Consider the following 9,468-nt stretch of genomic DNA (forward strand, 5'->3'; position numbering starts at 1 on the left):
TGAGTTCCAGTCCTGACTTCCTTTGGTGATGAACAGCAGCATGGAAGTGTAAGCCGAATAAACCCTTTCCTCCCCAACTCGCTTCTTGGTCATGGTGTTTGTGCAGGAATAGAAACCCTGACTAAGACAAAGAGTAGAGTATAGGATAGAGTTTATTCAGGGCATGGGGAGGGGAGTTAAGAGGGTAGTAAAGGCAGAGAGAGGCAGAGAGAGTAGAGAAGTAGAGGCTGGCTATGGCCATGAGCATGTGGAGAGAGAGGAAAGGGTGAGGGGAAGGGCAACGGGACAGGGAGGAGAAGGGAAGAGCCCAAGAGAGTAAGAGAATAGGAGAGTGAGGAGGGGCCAAGCAGCCCCTTTTATAGTGGGTCAGGTTTACCTGGCTGTTGCCAGGTAACTGTAGGAAGGAGCATACCTGCCTGTTGCCAGGTAACTGTGTGATGGAACTTAGACAGAATGCTAACAACCATGACCAAGGCAGCTTATAAAAAAGAGCATTTAATTGGGCTAACAGTTTCAGTGGGTTCGAGTCCATGATGGCAGAGCAAAGGCATGTGGCAGGGACAGCTGAGAGCTCACATCTTAATCCATAAGCAGGAGGCAGAGAGCACACTGGGAGTGACTTAGGCTTTTGAAACCTCAAATCTCACCCACAGTGACACATCCTTCAACAAGGCCACATCTCCTGATCCTTTCCAAACAGTTCTGCCAACAGGGGACTATGTATTGAAACATAGGAGCCTTTGAGGTCCATTCTCATTCAAACCACCACAATCTTATTTCCCTACATACCTCTCAGTCTCTCTTCTTCTTCTGCCCTTTTACTTGCCCTCTTTCTTCCTCTAGGTAGTTTTGTTTCTACCTTCACTTTAAATTTGAATTTATTATTGTAATTATTCATTTTGGTGTGTGTGTGTACATAAGGGCATAATGTATGTAGGGGGTATATGTGCCATGGACTATATATGGAGATCAGAGAAACTCTGGAGTCTGCTCTCTCCTTCAGCCTTATATGGGCTCTAGGGATTGAATTCAGGTTACCAAGCTTATTACAAGTACCTTTACCTGCTGAGCCATCCTGCTAGCCCTTGCTTCTATGTTCATGATTATTTATATATATATATACATATACACATATATATATATATGATTTTATGTATCTATATAAAATCTAAGATCCACAAATGAGAGGAAAAGACAATGTTCATCCAACTTAATTCACTAAATATAATAATCTCCATTTACATCCACTTTTCATTCAAACAATATAATTTTATTATTCTTAATGGCTGAATTTATCTTATCGTGTACATAAACCACATTTTTCATGTTCCACTGTTGATGGACGCCTAGGTTAGTTTCATAAATTAGCTGTTATGAATAATACCACACTAAGCATTGATGTATAATTATCTTTGTGATACAGTGAGTAGGAATTCTTAAGCTAAATACCTAGGAGTGATATAACCCAGTCATATGGAAGAACTACTTTTAATTTGTTGAGCAACCCCCAACCTGATTTTGACACAGTTTTGAGTACTTTACACTTCTACTAACAATCTATAAGGGCCCCCTTCCCCCCTTCTCTACATTGAAGTTTTTAATCTCTGTAGTATAAATCACAGACGAAAACCAATTACTTAAGGCTGCTCTACCCCCAAAAGAAAGAGCAAGCAAGATCCAGAATGAAGACATAGAAGAAATTAAAATGAATAAAATTAAGAGAAAATAATGAAACAGAATGTAACAGAATTAAAACTTGTTATTTGAAAAAAAAATCAAACTGATGAGCCCTTACTGATCAAGACTATAAACCATTAGTATGAGGAATGGAAAGGCGTTCTCACTACAAAGCTTTGGAACTCTGAAAAGATAAGAGGGGTTCATGAGCAATTTTATGCTGACAAAATTTGAAACTTACAGTAAGTGCACACCTTTCTTTTAAAAATACTAAAAGGGAAAAAGGATGTGCACAAAGTAAAATATAAAATTTGAGTGCCTCAATATAATAATTAACCTGATTTCAAAACCTTTTATTATGAAAAGTAAGTCACGGAATCTTTAATGATGAATTTCATCAACTATTTAGAAGAAAGACCATTTCCCATCTTACTTTATAGTCAACATACCGTCTAAGAAAGAGAACAAAACTTATAGGAAACTGTATTACACCATGAGCAGACACTAAGATACTACATAAAACACTCACAGATCAAATCCAAGAACATGCAAAACAAAATGAACAAAAAAAATTCCTAACATACTAGTCTAGCTTTAATTTATCCCAGGAAAAGAGTCTGGGTGTACCATTTGGAAGGGAGGAGGGGAAAAATAAGGGAAGAGGTTGGGAGGGAGGCAGCAATGAAGGACAGGAGAGGTACAGAGGGAGGGAGGGAGGGGAGGGGATAAAGGAAGGAAGGAAGGAAGAATAAATCAGTCAAATTGCTTCCATTAGCAATAAAGGACTAAAGAGATTGTTCAGTGGTTAAGAGCACTGGCTGCTCTTCAAGAGGACCCAGGTTCAATTCTCAGCACCTACATGGCAGCTGACAGCTATCTGTAACTAGTTCCTGGGGATGTGACATTGTCACACAAACACACATGCAGGCAAAACATCATTGCACATAAAATAAAAGTAAACAATAAAGGAGAAAATCGGAGTTTCCTCCTCTATCAGTAGGTGAAGAAAAAAATCTTTTAAATTCAACCCTATTCATGATTTAAAACTCGTAGATTCTAGACTCAAGTTCTGGATCCCATACGTTTTGTTTTTTTGAGCATTGCAGACCCGCCTCTCGAGAACCATTTCTTGAGACTATAGAGATGACTCTGCCTTTAAGAGCAGTGACTGTTCTGGCAGAGAAGCCAGATCTAGCTAGTTCCCAGCATCTATGTGATGGCTCACAACTATCTGCAACTTAGGCTCCAGAGACTCCAACACTCTCCTGGCCTTTGTGGGCATGGGGCACATGCATGTATAATGTATACAAGCATTCGTGGAAGAGAAACAAGCTAAACATATTCTGCAGACGTATGCCAAATACAGTTCAAAAGCAGGGTTACGAAGATTCATGCTGTGGCCCTATCAAACTTGAAAGAAAACTTGTTGGTTGCATGTTATAAATGGGTTTGTTGTCCTTTGGAAAGCCATGGTAGGTGAATTTAGGAGAAAAAGAGAGCCAGTTAGAAAAGATAAACAGCCCAAAGAGGCTTCTGAAGCTGTCTCGGTGGTAGAAACGTACCCTTGCACTGTTTAGAGTTTTATTCAGAGGTTAATATAGCTGTTAGCTATGGAGAGCCTGTTCCATGCAGTGTTGAACACAACCCTGTGTGCTGGAGACACGGGCATGAACAAAGCAAGTCACTGACCCTGGGGGACCTTGTAAGGCACTTAGTAAAGAAAGAGAGATAAGCAAATGACTTAAGAGCTAATTTTGTAAGATTGCTTTGGAGACAGACACTGTGAGCAGCTGGTCTGGTTTGGGTGGGGAAGGAGATGCTTCAGGGAGACTGGGAAGAACCTGGAAGAGGATCTTTCAGGTATGCCCACAGACACGAACAGTGCTAGTAGGAGCTAAGAGTTTAGAATGTGTAGGCAATTGCCTGACCCTGGAACTCAGTATGTGGTGGACTAAGAGCTGGCTGTCAGGGTCAGAGTGCTTTGTAAAAGTGTCTGGATTGCATACTGTGCTTCTGCGGAAGCATGGTTTTGTTGTTGTTGTTGTTTTGTTTTGTTTTTCCTTTTGGAAGAATGCTAGATTCAGTGCATACTAACATGAGGGTATTAAGGAAAGGAGGCCAGGATAGCAAGTGGGAGTACTGCAGTTCTCTGCAGTAGTAGACTAAGGTTTTTACTTTACTTGAGATAGGCTGAGACATTAACAGTGAGAGATTTCGGACTTGTGGGCTCAAAGCAGGTGAGAACTTGAACTTCTGTCCTGCTGACTTGCATGAAGTGATTCTTGCCACTTGATAATGTACCCGTGATGGGTTTCGAAAGGTGCCTGTTGTGAAAGATGTTTATTTACTCAGACTGCAACTGGACACCTTCTGTAGACAGGTAGCGCATTTAAAGTTTCTCTCTGTCATTAACTTAGAGACTTATGGAGAATCTTAGAGACTGGAAACCTAAATGTGTACGATGAAAGAAGAGAAGGCAGAAGAGGTGGAGAAAGCCAGAGAGAGGCAGCCATTGTCCTGGGCTGCAGGGCACATGGCTAATGAGAAGTAAGGGGAACCTGGCAGTATAAATAAGACATTAGGCCCTCGGGTGGAAGGAAAGGGAGGCGGTTGGTGTGGCTCCAAAGAGCACAGAGACCAGGGAGTTAAGTCTGTGGGTGACAGCAAGACATTGAATGTCTACTTTCCAGATAGTGTTTGGTGCTTATTAAAGGAGTTTGCTTGCTTGAAAGACCATGCAGGGCCAGTAGGCTCTCAGATAATGTGAAGGAAGAAGTTTTTCAGAGTTACTGATAGAACGCTCATCTGCACACAAGCCCTGGGTTTGATCCAGAGCCCTGCAAATTAATAATAGGGAAAATAAAAGACAGAGAGAAAAGGACTAAAGAAATGGGATCATGGCCTCTTGTTTATCATGAACTGTCTACATGGCTGTCCACTGTCACGATGGACCATCCTTTCATAATTTTAAGTGTGAAATGATAATTTAAAAAGCATAAGAGAATATGCTAAACTAAAAGTGGATAGAATGATGACAAGAGATGGATAAAAGAATTCAGGTGCAGAGAGCCAGAATATTCTCACATGAGCAGGCAAGACTCTTTGAGCTGACGTGGCTACAGACAGTGTATTTGGTGTTACTTGATGGACGTGGTTCAAGGTAGGCTGAGAGTATTGTCCATACATAGGCTTCTCTGGGCACCTTCCCAGACACAGAAGGAAATCCTGGGGTTAGCCCATACTTTTAGACGTTTGTCTGTTTAATATTGTCAGATTCATATGTTCACTGGGGACGGTCTACCGATCAATGGAGAGTGTGGAAGGAGGAGCCATTGTGGAGATAATGGCATCTGTGCTGGCAACACCTTGAACTTGGAAGTTTACAGTGCTGCAAGCCCAAGCCCTGGGAAGGACTAGACTTGCCTTTCCATCTTGTCTTGGTAGCCACCCCTTCTTAAGCACCTCTAGCACTGCAGTTAGAGACTAGAGTCAAAGAGACTAATTAATCCCCATGATATTAACCCTATCAGGAGAGGCGGAATTAACTTGTATCTGTCTATTGTATGGCAGTTACATCTTTGATTCTGACTTGCTTCTTTATTTAAAAAAAAAAAAAAGAAAAGAAAAGAAAAGAAAAGAAAGAAAGAAAGAAAGAAAGAAAGAAAGAAAGAAAAGGAGGAGGAGAAGGATAGCATCCATTTATCCCCCATTAGATTGTTGGCTCTGGACACTTGATGAGTTAGTACATACAAACTTTCAAGTTCCTTACTTGTCAGTCTGTGTTCAATGAACACTTATCATCATTTTATATCACTATGATCATTTTATACTAATTTTTACATATCTATTTTATATGTATGAGTGGTTTGCTCACGTACACATTACAGGGTGTGCCTAGTGCCCACAGAGGTCAGAAGAAGGCATCAGATCCCCTGGAACTGGAGTTACAAAGGATTTTGTGACCCACCACATGGGTGCTTGGAATTGAACTTAAGTCATTTGCAAGAACAAGTTCTCTTGACCACTGAACGATCTCTCTAGATCATTAGTATATGCTTAATCTTTTTTAAAAGAGGGGGTCTTCTCTTAAGAAAAAGGCACACAGGACATGCGAAACAAATGCACGCATGTGCGGTCACTAAGACCTACGCTTCTTTTGGTCCAACCAAAGGCCATTCATGTGCAGGAGCTGCTATTGTATATTTATTCAGACATCAATCCTAATCAGTTCCTTTGCTGCTTCGGCAGTAAGGGCATTGTAATTCTATTTTTATCGGTTCCTTCCTGTGACCCAGACATTCAAAATAGCATGAGTAAGGATCAAAAATATCTTAATGGGTTTGGTTCCCAGAGATATCAGTGACCAAAGGAAGAGCTTTGCAGGAATTTCTTCCTGAGATGATAAGGAGGGTAAGGAAGGAAGGAGAGGGAGGGACCCCCTTAAGAAGGAGGATCCCCAAATCCAGGGCTGTATGTCTGCAGAGGCAAAAAGCCACAATGGCGCATCAGTGCGCTGCGAGGACCCTGGGGAAGCAGAGCACCATGCTCCCTATTTCCAGGTCTGTGCTCCCATTGTGTAATAGCTGAAGGTAATGTCGCTGTTCTCCAGGTAGCCATGCTTTTCATGAGCAGATTTCCTGGTGTGGTTACATTTCTCAGACACGTGCGCAAACGCAGCGTTCCCTCTGCCGTTAGCATTTCTGTTTGGATATTTTGCCTGGGCGTCTTGTCCTTCTCTTTATGACCTCCACCCTTCTTTCTGTTGTGTTACTTCTTCCCATTCTCCTACTCTCGCTTAGCTTCCTCCTTCTTTGAATAACGTTTTATATTCAAACCCATTGTCACTGGTAAGTAATCGCAGTTTGGAAGCCAGGAGAAAGAAAATGGAATCACTGGAGGATCAAGAAGGCTGAGTCTAATGAAGCAAGACTTTGCCGATACACTCCTAGACAAAGGGGTGAAGAGAGCAGCCCTTCCTGGAGAAAACCACAGGGCTCACTGTACTACCCAATGTTTTCAGCACGCTTTGCTAGTTTTCATTTAATTTAGCATAAATTGAAGAGAAGTGGGTTAAGAAAAAGAAAGAAAATGGAATCAGAAGAACATCTAGTGCCACCATTGTGCAGTGCAGGGTTTCCCGAGCTGTAGCAAGTGTGCCGGTAGTGAGGGTGACATAATCTTAAGCTGTGCCTAGTTGCACACTTCTTTTGGTAATTTGGCATTTTTACATGCCTGCTGAAAAGTGTATGGGTGTGTGCAGGACTTGTAATTTCATGGATATTGCCGTTTAGGGTGAGGATAAATTTATTTAAGTAATAAAACCAAGTCTGGTTTAGAGAAATATTTAGTAAACATAGGCCAGGTGTTATGCAGATGTGGCAAATGAGTCATGGTTCTAGCACATGGTTCAGGCACAAGCTAGAGACACTGGTAGCACATGCGTCTTTTTGACTTCAGTGAGGGCTGGTTGGGGAACTCTGGAGAGCGCAGGTGGCTGTTGGTCAGTTCTAACTCACCTCTGAAGAGCATCTGCACCATCTCACCTCAATTCTGTCATAGCTCCAGTGAGTCTATCTCAGAGGTAAGGAATGGAGATGTATCTAACCTCCTCTTACCCTATCCAAAAATTTGCCACAGCTGCATGGCTTGATGAAAGCCCAAGGCGTGCGCAATAATTCTGCAGCAGCAACTTGCATTTTTAAACATTTAAACATGGATAGCAGGTGTGGGTGTTATGCTAGTGTGACTCACAGATTTGAGTAATTGCACACTGGGATGTTTGTTTGATTTTTAGAATTGAAGCATATTTCAGTCTGAGCCCTTGACCCTTGACTTGAAAAGTAATGGGTCTTGGCTCCTGATTACAGATCTCTGTGCAGGTTCCTGGTCAGGGCCTTATACACAGTCTGTTTGGAACATACCAGTTGGGGATCAGTCAGGACCTCCATAGCAGGACGTGCCTCTTTTCTCTGACCTTGCCTTAGGGTCCCAGAGAACATGCTTTGGCTTCCTTGTGAGACGTGCCACAGCTGCTTCTGCTGAGAGCTTGTTACTGCTCACAAAGCTGCCCCTTGCAGGGAATTCCATCTGGACCCTCACTTCTCCACAGCCCTGGCATTTCCTGCAGAAAGCTCTCACCTCTGTCTTGAGGCTGTAGACAGCCTTCATCCCCATCCAGCCTGCTGAGGTGCTCTCCTCGCTCCCTGTCCCAACATCCATCAAGCTTTTTGTCTTGAGTGGAAGCAAAACCTACACAAGGAAATGGTAGCAGTGTTTCTAGAAACTTCTGTTTAAACCATTGTGTGTAAACACTCCCGAGGCAGATGAACACAAAGACTTTCCTAGAATAAAGGATTGGGGAAAACACAGGCTGGTGTTCCTAGTAACTGTTTTTTGCAATGTATAAAGTAAAAATGTTGAAGCTTATACATGTACCCAAAGTATACGCCATACTGTTATGCACACTCTCAGTGTCGCTGTGCTCAAATGTGCATAGTATGAAACATGGCCATCCAATCTTAGCAAACCCAGTTTGTTCAGAATTACAGACTCTAAATGTCTTGCTTGTTTGGGTTTTAATGACCATATTTTTCAAATACTTTTTATCCAGAAACACATTAGGTGTTTGGGGCTGAAAAGCCTGGTTTCAGATTTTGAAAAAGCCTCTCAAAGGGGAGAAGAACGTCTTGAGATATATGCCTTCAGACGCTATCACCCTGAAACTGAACCTGATAAGTTGTTAAGTCTATAATCTTATACAATTATAAGTCATAATAGTAAGCTGATGAAAAACAGGCAATACGCCATAACATAGAATATTCCTAGAGTATTCCTGAGAAGATTCCTAGAATATTCTCTGAGTTTGATCAGAGACTTTTCTGATAAGCACAATAGCTCAGCCGGTCTCTGTCTGGTGGCAGAAAATAAACACTTGAAATGCCAACCATTTGTTCGGTTGACTGGTGCTCTAAGCTTCAAAATGGTTTCTTTAAATCCAGTACATTAAGAAACTAAAGGAAGGCTGGAGAAATGGCTCTGCAGATAAGAGCATGCTCTGGCTGCTCTTCCAGAAGTCCTGAGTTCAGTTTCCAGCAACCACAGAGTGGCTCACAACCAACTGTAATGGGATCTGATGCCCTCTTCTGGTGTGTCTGAAGACAGCTACAGTGTACTTATACATAAAATAAGTGAATAAATATAAGAAAAGAAAAGAAGAGGAGAGGAGGTGAGGGAAGGGAGGGGAGGGGAGAGGAGGGGAGGGGAGGGGAGAGGAAAGAAAGATATCTCAGTCTGTAAAGTGATTTCCCTACAGCATGTGTACCTGAGTTGATCCCTGGGAATCTTTTAATCCCAGCCCTGGGGAGGAAGAGACAGGAGGATCCCTGGTGCTTGCTGGACAGTCAGTCTAGTCAAACAAACCTAGAAGAGAGAGAAAGGGATGGAGAGGGAGACCTCGAGCCCATGCAGGAGGACACACATTACTCACGGCAAAGTGAAAAATAGAAATAAAGAGTGACGTACAGAGGAGCCGGTCCAGGCTCAGCTCTCAGAGGCTACATGATGAGTGCACATATAGTTTACATATATATCAATGTAATTAATCCAATTTTGTTGAATTTTGCTATATTCCAATCTGTGCTATAATAGATTAAAACAATTCTCTTTGATTTGTTTGTTTGTTTGTTTGTTTGTTTAGACACTGGATGAGCAAATTTCAACTCAGTCATTCTCTGAGCTACATTTTCTAAAGCTTTGGGGACCAGATGATGGTTTCTCCTCCTCCTCCTCCTC

General features: G+C 42.0%; 1 protein-coding gene and 1 non-coding gene across 6 annotated transcripts in view; both read left to right on the forward strand.

The window, feature by feature from the left end:
* Mpped2 (metallophosphoesterase domain containing 2) overlaps positions 1-9,468 on the forward strand; it is a 176,376-nt gene that overhangs the window by 111,668 nt on the left and 55,240 nt on the right. The gene's annotated exons all lie outside the window — the stretch shown is intronic.
* Positions 6,569-6,693, forward strand: LOC115030471. Its single transcript, XR_003836067.1, has one exon.

This window comes from Mus caroli, chromosome 2 (genome assembly GCF_900094665.2).
Source record: "Mus caroli chromosome 2, CAROLI_EIJ_v1.1, whole genome shotgun sequence".
NCBI classification, from domain to species: domain Eukaryota; kingdom Metazoa; phylum Chordata; class Mammalia; order Rodentia; family Muridae; genus Mus; species Mus caroli.